The sequence below is a fragment of the Nuphar pumila genome, unplaced genomic scaffold (assembly GCF_984573655.1).
Source record: "Nuphar pumila unplaced genomic scaffold, dmNupPumi1.hap1.1 HAP1_SCAFFOLD_566, whole genome shotgun sequence".
NCBI lineage: Eukaryota > Viridiplantae > Streptophyta > Magnoliopsida > Nymphaeales > Nymphaeaceae > Nuphar > Nuphar pumila.
Genome location: NW_028323402.1, coordinates 19705 through 31877, shown reverse-complemented (window position 1 = coordinate 31877; position 12173 = coordinate 19705).

The following is a 12173-nucleotide window of genomic DNA, read 5'->3' as shown; positions in this document are numbered from 1 at the left end:
AGCGATTTCTTTGAGATCGACAGCAATGCGTGGCTCACAGATGACGAACGGCGACAGCTAAAAGAGCGACAACGCATCGAGGAAGCAGCTGTTGAGTCGCGCAAACGTAAGGTTGTGGTGACGATCGATCTGGTGGGACGGCAGGTGCGGAGCATGTTTTCTCACCCAGAAACGGTGAACAGCTTTATGCGGGTCAGTTGGTCACCGTTGACAAGCTATGCACACCTGGGGTTGTTCAGGCATGCGTTTTCAAGGCACTGCGTCTCTGTTCCCAGCTTCGCTTGTTTGTTTCCATGATTTCAGGACATGTGGCTGCGCTACCACTTCTTTGCCCCATGATTATCATGATCCTAAAGGGGCATGAGTGAACAAGCGAGAAATGGTGAGATCATGGTAAGATTTCCAGCAATCCAACGTATCGGGGATTGCATGGGGCGCAGACTGAACATACGCCATCAAGCTGATGGATGGACATCATTGGCTCTGAGCAAGAGGACGATCGACAAAATCCAGGATATACTCACTTCGCGGTGTTCCATTGCCTGAAACTGTGCATCATGCTTCACAAATGCGCATTGTAGCACACATCACCATGTTGGTATATGCTTGGACCAGGACACTCTAGCTTATAGTATGCGATCAGTGATCCGGTGACTCATCTGTAATGAACCTGCTTGCCCTTCTAGCATGCGTGCTCGGATTGCATGCTCGCCCAAGCGGAACTCGTGAGGCTTGCCCCAGGTTGTTTATTTCGAGCTACAGTCGACCCTGGCTATACCAAGCCCCAGCTATACCAAACCTCTGATATACCAAACCCTATGGCAACGGATCCACCCTGATGTTTTCCACTGAATTGCACCCCTTTATACCAAACCTCTGGATATACCAAACCTTTTTCTGGGGCACAAATGGGTTCGGTATAGCCAGGGTCGACTGTACTGCTGATCACAGCTGACGCTGTGTTGTACCGTAACAACACCAACAACCAGGCGAGCTTTTACGGAAATCGTGACATCGTTTTGGGTATGTTTCCTACATACATGCCTGGAAATACAACATGTCTTCTCCATGTAAACTCTGCGGAGTCCAAAAGCGTGACCGTGACTGTCCGTTTTGTTGGTATTGTTGTTATGGTAAGCGTATTGTCCCACAACCCAGCAGTTTGGCCAACCCTGCGCTGAGCCAGGGTTTATGTTGCAGGTGTTGATGGCGAAGAATGACAGTTCAACAGACATGGAATTGGGCTTTGTACTTGGACCCTCGCAGGAGCGACACTTGGATAGCGCGAGGCAAACTGCGTTGTTGGCTGCAGAACACACTGCCAGAGAGATTCCTCAAGGTGGTGGAACAGGGGCTCAGCTCGCACGAGCTGCAGCATCAGGTCGCGAGGCACTTCGGGGTTTGCATATCGCACCCAATCCGCATCTGCATTCGCCGTCTCCAGTGTTTCTTCCTAGCAAGACCGGGGCCAAAGCAGCAGGCAAGGCCCATGTGATTGGGGGCAAAGTCTCGAGTGGCGCGCCAGAAGTCCGGAAAGGCTCTGCTGCCTTAGCTGGCGCATGGGCCAAACGGGCTAAACAATCAGGCAGGGGCGTTACGATTGTTCAGGAGGATGTGTTTGATAGGTTTGCAGAGGCCACCGAAGTATTGTATGCCGACACCCTGGAAGCGGAAGCTGCGGCCACTGAGATCAATGTTGTCAACGCTGTGACGTCCCAAGTTGACGACATGCAGCTGTAAGGCCGCATGGATTCGATCTTCGTTGTGCTTGATCTCGTTGTTACAAGCGACAGGGCTGGCAAAACAGGAAAAAAAAAAACACAGAAACTAACACTGAAAACAATGTCACAAACTAAGACAAAACACACAAGAAAACCAGCAACCTAAGCCACGCCGGGATCTTCCTGCGGTGCATCACACCCTGCATGGAAGTCCGAGTCGACGTTCACGGCGATCTTCGTTGTGCTTGATCTCGTTATTTATGGTGTTCATGGATGGAGGACGACCAGCGCATCATAGGGCAAATGGTTTGGGTCCAAATTGTACCTTGTGATGGAGATACAAGCAATAAGGCGATGACACACGAGCGGGCTGGCTTGCACCCAGCTGAGACCTGATTGCTTGGTACTGCATTATGGAAACTGTCTGTGAGCCAACTGAAAAAAACTCGACGGATCTGACCTCCTCTGCTCAAGACGAGTGCAACCATACCACTTTGGATGCGCTTCATGCAAGTTTTGTGATGTTCCCAACAACAAAACACTCTGGGCTGAGCCAGACATGATTTATTGGGGGACACAAACACCAACATCAAATCCACACAGCCTAAGGCAGCGACAACGTGTGTGGGAAACCGCTGATGGCCTTTGACAATGTGCAATTTGCACATCCTTTAAGGACAGAATGGAGACTCGACCTTGCACAGCATTTCTTGGACGAGGACGCATACCAGAACCTTTGACCGAAGTCAGATGCTCTTTCTGGTGTAGAAAAAGAGCGTCTGACCGCTGTCTTGTTTCAGGTATGAATGACAAGTGTCATGGCATCATCCATGAGGCTGCATACTGGTAGTTGAACTGAGCATTCCGAAGTGGAACACGTCTCACAATGGTCTCGAAGAATTGTGCACGAGAATTGTTACAAGATGCTTGCACGGCACATGTCCACGTGCAACTGCACATGACACTCGGAAGAGAAACATAATACTAGCCAAGACAAGGTATGTGCTCTTGGCCAACATATCCATCACCTTCGACCATTTACAAAACAAATATCATACAGAGCATCGGCTGTGAAATATGCCGACCCACAAATTTCCAGTTTCACCCTTACGAGAGTTAATAAAAAGAACTTATCAAGCGCATAGACACCAGCCCGGCGTCTGGACATATCACAAGAAAACACAGATACAGTAACAACCGGCGACACTAATGTGCCCAGTTCGCAAACAACATCTCGACAAAGTAAGCTGCAATCCGCGGAGGTTTGGGATCTTATTAGATTGAGTCTTCAAGAAGCGTTGAATTCGCCTGTCTCAATGTAGCTGTTCCGATGCACTGGCAGCACTACTCGAGCGCACAAATCTCGACTGCCAATGCAGACGTCATACACAGTGGTCATTATACATTAGAACACTGCACAGCTGTAGCGGCCTGCGAATCAAATGTCCACATTGATGTCCCTAGGGGGCCGCTCTGGGGGGGGAATCGGGAAGCTCCCTGCCCTACCCCAGTTGCTCATAGCTGCATGCCGAGAACGCCTTGACGTTGAATTGACGGTTGTGCTGGGCGTCGCCTCATGGCGGGCGTCGGTACTCCTACTCTGGCTGCTACGGCTCCGGCTGTTTCCTTGTCGAACGCTACTGCGCTTGGGTAGAGCGTTCCGGCCCCGTGAGGCTTGTCCGTTGCCACTGAAGTTGTGCAACCTGGTCGTTTGCATTTCCGCACAGTCCGAATCCTGCAGGCCGAGGCAAGGATGCTGAATAAACCAACAGCGGAAGCTCAGCGAGGCGTGCTATATCATTCAAATGAAGGGGCGGAATTACGAAACGTCCAATGTTCTTGTCTATATAGGAATGCTGCCAAGCAGTAAGATGTTTGTTTGAGTGAAGCGCAAACAAGGCTGTGTTAGTTTTGCGTGGTGTGCACAAGACTAGGGCCTTTAAACAAAATGAGCGTGCATGTGCAGTACTCGAGTGCTTGTAGGTGGCACCTACCACCCCACGTCCCTTACCACCGCGGATAAAGCGCATGTTTAAAGCAATGTGTTTTTCGTGTTGTGATTACACAGCTGCGCCACATGGTCAGCCAGATATATACTTGTCTGTCCCGTTTGTCGCGCGAGCAAAGTGAGGTCTGCTGAGAGCACTGCAGTGCATGGTGCGAACGAGTTTGCTTCACAGACACACACAACATGTTGCATCACTGCATCCAAACCATCTTTCCATATCGAAACAGTTCTATATTTCCGGACAAGGATATCTCAAACGGGAAAGCTTTTGCTGGCGTCCTGTGGCTGCAAGGTTACATGCCAAGATCCAAAACCAGATACATCGGTACTTTGCATCTACATGACATGCACACTGTGAAACGAATCATGCACATTCACTTGTCACGGACATGTGTGATGAATGTTACGGAGGGCTGTCAGGTTGCATGTGGACGTCCCGGCCTACGTCGTCCGGTGCAGGCAACGCATTGCACAGCAAGGCTGGATCAACGAGATCGCATGCTACCATGACTTCCGATGTCTTCTTCAGCCGCTGAATTGCCGTATGGGCTTGAAAATATCTCGAAAATATCTAGTAAGTAGTTGCTACCACAACGGATGACGTGTACTGCAACGAACGACACGAGTTGCAAAGCATTGCCGATGCATTGCCAAATAAAAGGCAGGCACATTCATCTTAACAAGAACTGTACTAAGTTTTAAAGTGTGCAACCCTTCAGTCTCGAGGAGAGCATACCGCCTGGACTGCCTTGACCACATGTGTGTTTCGTGCTCTCCTGGGAATGGATGCTGGGATAACAGCATTGACGCATGCACCACACTGCCTTGTCGAAAGGAATGAAGATGCGCTCATGTTCTCAGTCGATTGTTTTGGATCGCGTTTCGCGCTGGAAGCAATGTCAATCAAACAGTGGTGGTAATGAAGTGTCGCCCAAACAGTATTTTGGATATGTCAGTAGCGTTTACAGCCTTTGTAATCTTCCAGTCATCGGGCACAATCGACGTTTCCAATGTTGGGCCAACAAATTTCGATTCAAATTGGCGGTCATGCCTTGTCAGCCGCAGACAGCGTCGACGCAATGGTGAGTCAGATAGAATGCGAACATGCTGGGCCAAGACTTGGCAGACAACTCTCTTTCAATTTGCACCACATCGTTACAACATGCGCGTCAATAATGACCTGTGCATACATCGCGTTCGATGTCGCGTCAAGCAGGGCATACTAGCCAGGATACACTGAACGAAAACCCTATGGCCGACCAAACAGGTTGGGCGGGGTTGGTGTTCCCTTGCGGCTTATGCAACTAATGCGTGCGGTGCACGGCAAGGAGCGAATTAAAGTTTAGCTATGACGCTTATGTGCACATGGGGCCCACTTGCGTGAGCGAGGTGCAGGATGAGCGCATGTGTCACAGGCCCTCGGACAGGCCGACTTGCACTCCTATGCTGCTAGCTCGAAGAAGGCCCACACGCCTTCCTAGAAATTACGAATTTGAACTAACTGCGTGCATATCTGCTTGGTTTTGTCAAGGCTCGAGGCACTGTATTGTCAGCGAGCACATGTAAGTCGTTCGTCAGGCAACTTCCCGTTTGGTACCAATCGACCGATCGCGACATGCATAATGCGGACAGTCGGCGCGCACGCGCAGACGAATCCGCGATACACACACGGTAGCTTCAATTTCAGACACAGCTCCTTTCTCCGTCATCCTTTCAATCAACATCGGCAAAGCACATGCGCTGTTACATCTATGGCGGTCCGCTAATAGCGCAGTCGTCCGCCTAGTTAGCGCGTTCACGCGAAACGAATCCACGCAAATGGCGAAGTCGTGCAGGTGCGACGCTGCCCATGCACATGCGGGGACGTGTCATCATTGAATCAGTCTCAAGAGCGCATGGCTTCTCATATCTGCGCACCCTGACTTCGTCAGTAGTCACAAGATACACTAGCGCTAACGAGTTTCGCTACGCTGGCATCCAGTCGCCGCTTTTTCAAGGTGCAGCCGACGTTCCTCCTGCTCCTTCAGCGTCACAAGCTAACGATTCTGCTGTCTCACAGGAATTTTGCCACAGGTGAGCCTTCGTCATCATTTACTGCGGCAACTCGCCCCAGACAGTGGCTGATTTCGGATTGATGCGAGACACTCTTAGATATCGAGAACATTGTAACGAGAGCTCGAGAATCGGCATGTTTCCTGAAAGCAGCTGGCTTGTCGAACGCATGTTCAGTTCAGCGTATGCTCATTGCATGATCATGGAGGCGCATTTTACGCTAGCCCACGCGGGAGACAGACCTTGGTCAATGCTGACCGTCATCATTGGAAGAAATTAGAATGTATGTTAGACGCCAGCGGTTGATACCTGCGTTTTTTCGCGTCTGTTCTGAGTAGGAACTTGGAAAGGACTGACACCAAGTTGCTGGTGATTGGAGTCAAATGTCGAGGGTAACCTTAGAGAGATATGAAATGTTTGCAGCACCCACAGCGCTGATGGAAGACATGCAGAGTACACCAGCATGACTCAGTGGCTTTTAACTCTGGTTGCCAAAGAGACGGGCCAGGTAGTCGTCAGGCGACGGGCGGATCATCAGCCTGATGGGAAAACCTGAGTCGGAACCTAGGGTCATGCAACTACTCGACCTCCCGCTAGATGTGCTAAGGTGCAACTTGGCTTTGCTCCCCGACAAGCAGGAGCACTTGCATGTCTGCAAGCTGTTCCTCACTATCCTGCGTACCCTAACGCACACATGTCGTTGGAGGACCCCCGCACGCACAATAACCATGGATCAGCTGACGTGGTTTCCCAGGCTGCGATGCCTGCAAATCACCCGCAACATACTCTCCGACGTCAAGATGTCAGCCATCGGGGCCGCACTGCTCTCCCCAGTCGCCGAAACATGCAACTCACTCACCATCAAAGTCCTTGGCGAGTCTAGGATGAGCAGAGCCCTTCTTTCCGGCATTCGAGGCATGCATTGCCTCATGCACTTAGATCTGCAGGGCCTCCGGATCCGATCAAACCGCATCCAGCAACTGGCGACGCTGCAATGTCGCTCCCTCTCGCTCTGGAACGTGCTCCCCTCACGCGGCGTTGAAGCAGCCATCCTGCCAAAGCAGCCACTGCTGGAGCAATTAGTTGTCGCCAATCGCCACCTCGACAGGAACGGAGTTGCAGCTATCTGTGAGTGGCTACCTCAGCTTTCGGCCCTCTCTGGAGTAGTGTTTGCGGGCTTGAAGACCTTAGTGCTCATCGGCAGCGTTCGTTTCTGGCCTGTCACCCCGACGCTTTCAGCCAAGGCGTGCGCCTTGTCCTCCTGGTCAATGGAGATGGTGCGCGCTTTCCGGTCTCGCTTGATACGGATGTCCAAGAAATCCTCGGGCTCCCCGAGTGCCCCGATCTTGAACATGCTGCCGATCAAGTCGACAAGCGCGTCTGCCTCCGCTGTCGTGCGGGCTGCCACAAGCCCGTCGTCGACGTAAAACAGCGAGAGAACTGCTCCGTCGGGCCCGTGGAGCAGCCACAGCGCTGGGTCACGGTCCGACTGCACGAACCCCTTCCCCCGCAAGCAGGCCTCGAGCGTCTTGTGCCACGCCCTCGGGGCCTGCTTGAGCCCGTACAATGCGCGCTGGAGGCGGCATACGCCTGGACCGGCATCCGTCCCAGAGGCTGACGCATGTCAACTTCTTCATGCAGCTCCCCGTTGAGAAAGGCCGTGCAGATGTCGAATTGACGTAGCTCGAGGTCCTCATGCGCGCAGACGCCGAGGATCATGCGCATCGTGCAGACAGGGGCAAATGTCTCGTCATTATCCAAACCATGCTGCTGGCGATGACCACCGGCAACGAGCCGGGCCTTGTACCGACCACTTCGCTTGCGCTCAAGCACGAACCTGCAGCTGAGGGCTTGTTTACCGAGGGGAAGCGGCTCGATTCGCCACGCATCGAATTCACGCAGCGACGCTAGCTCCTCCTCAACAGCTGCGCGCCACTTCTCCCCAATTGGACGTGCATACGCTTCCTGCAGCGAGGTTGGGTCAGGCTCCCACGCAGAGCAAGCGCTGTCAGGGGTGACGCGCGAGGCTGCCATGGCGAAGCGCTGCATCTGAGCGCGGACGTCGCCACGCTCAGTCGCCCCAGCACCGAGAAACTGCCACGCGGCTGATCGGGACCGCACCGTATGTGCCAGCGCGCTGATGTACCGGGGAGCTGGGTTGCGCGTTGCGCGAGCGGGGTTCCCCCCAGCCGTCTGCAAGGCTGGCAAGAGTGGGGGTGCTGGCTGCTGCACGGGGACATCCAGTGGCTGTGCCGGCTCATTCTCACCAGGCGCTGGCTGGTCGGGAGCGAGCTCGTCCGGCTCGTTGGGAGCTCGCTCATCGTCCATAGGTGGCGGCACCTCGTCAGGCGAGTCAACGCCGTCGGCAAAGAACAGCGAGAGCATAGGCTGCGGCACCGGGGCAGGTGCAGGCACTGTGTGAGGCTCCGTCTCATCAAACGCGACGGAGGTGGCGACGACGATCTTGCCGTCAATGAGAATCTTGTATGACTTTGACCCAGCTGGTGGCACATAGCCAACCATGATCCCACGACGCGCCTTATCCTCCAGCTTTTTGCGAAGACCCGATGGCACATGCGCCCAAGCCGTGCAGCCAAACACACGCAGCCCAGACAGGTCCGGATGCTGGCCGGTGAGCCGGTAGTGCGGGGACGCCACGGCAGATGCCGATGCCGACCAGTTGCTCAGATCGTTGGCGCACTGCACGGCAAGACCCCAGTGCAGCTCCGATAGTCCAGCATCAACAAGCATAGGGCGGACTTTCTCCATGAGAGTGCGATTGTACCGCTCTGCTTTCCCGTTTGCTCGGGGGTGTTGGGTGCTGTGTTTTCTGGCTGGATGCCCTTCTCGGCGTAAAACGCCGCCAGCTCCCCATTCACGTACTCCCTCCCCCGGTCTGTGCGCACGCGCTTCACCTTGTGACCAGTGTGCGTCTCGAACCACGCGATCATTGTCTTGACGGCGGCGGGAATGTCAGCCATGCCGTGCACCAGGCGCACCATCCCGAAACCACTGGACCCATCCACAGCTGTGGCAACGTAGCGCTCACCCCATAGCGTCGCCGGCAACGGTCCCATGGCGTCCATGTGAAGGCTCTCGCCAACCTGCATGTCTGTCGGCTCAGCTGCGGGTGGGTGCCCCGCACGTTGCAGCTTGCCGAGAACGCAGGGCTCACAGGTGCTGCGGGCCTGCAGAAAATCGGAGGGCTTCAGCGCGGTGCCGGAGATGAGACCCTTTCGCACCATCGCTGCCAATGACCCGCAGGACAAGTGCCCAAAGCGACGGTGCCACAACTCTGCAGTATCAAATGCACGCTGCGTGACAGCTACATTAGCGCTGTGCTGCAGGTCAACCCAGAACAGACCACTCCGCAGAGTGGCGGTGAGAAGCACCCGATCACCACGAGCGAACCAGACATTGCTCTCATCTGCAAAGTGAGCACTAGCACCCTGACCGAGCGCAGAGGAAATAGACAGCAAATTTCCCACCAGATCGGGCACATACAGCACGTCTTGCAGCAACACTGGGCCTGCTGCAGTCTCAACCAGCATCTGCCCCACACCGAGCGCCTCGGCAGCGGCGCCACTTGCAAATCGCACGAGCGTACGGCTCGTAAGCTGACGGAAGTTGTTCATCGAGCGACGGTCGGGAGACATGTGCGAAGTCGTGCCGCTGTCAAGTAGCCAATCAGATGAACACTTGCGCCAACGAGGCGAGTTCGCACCCCCATCAGCCAGCGCAGCATCCTCCCTTGGAACATTGGGCAGGGTTGGGCACTGACGCCAGATGTGACCAAGCTTGCCGCACGCGTAGCACATTCGCTTGGCCAGATCCGCGGGCTTGAGAGCCTGCTGGCCGCGCCCAGGTCGCCAACGTCCCGCTCTCTGTGGCAGCCGTGGAGGCTGCTGCTCTTGCTGCAGTCGCTGCTGCTCTTGCTGCAACGCTCTGGCTGCAAACGCCTGCTGCTGAACTAGCTCATCAGCACGCCTCGACCGCTCAATGTCGCCTTCAGCTCGAGCAGAACCTCAAGACTGTCAAACGTGTGCGATCCAGCACTGTAGCGCACGGTGTCCCTGACATGGCCGTATTCAGCAGGCAGACCGTCCAGCAGCACCCGTCGAAGTTGATGATCAGTCAGCCCGTGCCCAGGCTCAAGCGGCACGTCCAAGGGATCAGCGTCAAGCATAGGTGCCCTGATCGCCAGCAACGCTGCCTGTTTGCTGCGAATGTCAGCGACATAATCTCGCATGCTCTGATGTCCCTTGCGTGTGTCAAGCAGCTCGCTCTGCAGCAGATCAACTCGGGCAAGCAACCCTGACGTAAACTGCTTACTGAGATATACCCAGAGCCCGTGCGCTGTCTTCTGTCCAGAGACCCGCTGAACCCAATTGGTGCTCAGCATACTGATCAGAACTGCCCTCGCTTTCGTGGACGCTTGCACTTCATCGGGTTTGTTGGGATCGGGGCTGGCCTTCGTGGCCGCCCAAAGGCAGACGTGCTTGTCGTTGAGCACCAGCGCTGCCTACGCTCTCTCCTGCCACACGTTGAAGTGTGCCATGTCGTCAGACAATACTAAATCACTGGCAGACATTTGTGTTGTTCCTATTGGCTGCAAACTATTGAACGAAAGAGTCTCGCCACCAGTACTATAACGTAACTTGCGACCTCAGCACTTCAGTACTGCAATCCACGCTTTGAAGCGATCACTCCTAACAATGAGATAACAAGTAACAGAAAATTATCTTGCAGCTATCAAGCTTGCAGTTCTGAAATCGGAAACTTCACTGAAGTACAGTGGACTGCGACCGAGCGAAAGGCTGATCTCACGGCCGCTCTACTACGCCTTGCCACAATAACTCGTCACAGCACAACGAGCTGGACCCATAACCTGATGGAAAACGAAGTTCTTGTTACATCTCACTCGTGAGAGTCCTTATGAATGAAGTCAGATTGATCCAAACATACAAACAGGCTACATCAAGTGATCACAGAGAACTTGCTATAGATAGCCAGCCACGTGACTGTACATGCAACATGCATGTACATGCAACTCAACAAAACTGACTGGCAACCCTGTCAGCAAATGGTGCAAGGACGCGATTCTACACTGGAATGTGCCTCTTGCACCAGAGCTGATGCGAGTGAACGAGTTTGGCTCATACCCTGAAAACTCTGAGTCAGAGCAGCTGCTGGAGGCTTCATCAAGCGTACCAATTGAAACCGAGGTGCCTTCCGGGCACAAAGCCTCTGCTCTGTTTCCCTGGAAATGTTGGGGAGGCATTGACTTGCGCCAACGGGAGGGAGCTGGGGTGTGACTACATATCTCAAGATAACTGGAGAAATGCATAATGTGCTCAGCGAGAAAAATGACTCCAGTGCTTCGCCAGATTGGGCCTGCACCCCCGTGTTTGTCTACAATATTCCTGCATTTTCAGGCATCTAGGCCCATAAATCACAAGGTCTGGCAAAGCATTGAATGGGTCGCTGATGCTGTCTAGCGTGTATGTAGGTTGGCAGCCTGCCCCGAGGTGACAGTGCACAGCCAACCCCGAAGCGTGATGCGTCTGCATTGTGTGAATGGGGAGGTTGCAGTAAGCAGTTTTGCTGGTTGGCCAGAATGATGCGGAATATATGTCGATGTTACCTGCCATATAGTGTTGTATACAAAGGTACATCATCAGCACATGGTTGGCAACAAAAGAGACATGCACGTGTGTGTGCATTGATATGTGCACCAATTGCAGGTCAAAAATAGCAGCTACCTAACAATACAGATTCTTTTTTCATAGGGCGATGTATACGACATATGTTGCATGTTGAATACTCACTCGCTAAACTTCAATGTGATTGTGCAGTCAACGTTCATAACATGGTAGCAACATCATACACGGCAGTGCAATAGTAAGCAGCCATGCAGTATTTTGCATACTCCTCTTCGGAGCTTCAATCTGTGGATGACATTCATTTGTTCTCTAACATTTGTGCCGCCTTCTTGTGTTCGAGGAAAGTTTGTGGAAGTATACAAGCCATCTCCACGAAAAGGACCTTCGGCCGATGTGGACGACTGGGTTCAGGCAAAGTGATGGGCAAAGCTCCAGACCTCTGGCTCACTATGAAGAGACAAAGTTTGCAAAGCAATTGCCTCAATAATATACATTCTGCACTTGTTCAACGCAGCAATTGTTGGTGTGGAGGAGGGATTGTAGAGATTTGTAAGTTACAGCCGGAGAGGTAAGGTCGCAGCAAAGGTTCTCATGCCTATGCTACCAACATTGGCAACACTCTACAGTCTTTCCAATCAACTCTGTAAACATAGGCAGCACTACATGATCCTAATGGTATCTAATACAGTCTGACAACAAATATGCTCACAAAAAAGTTCCAGCTACCAG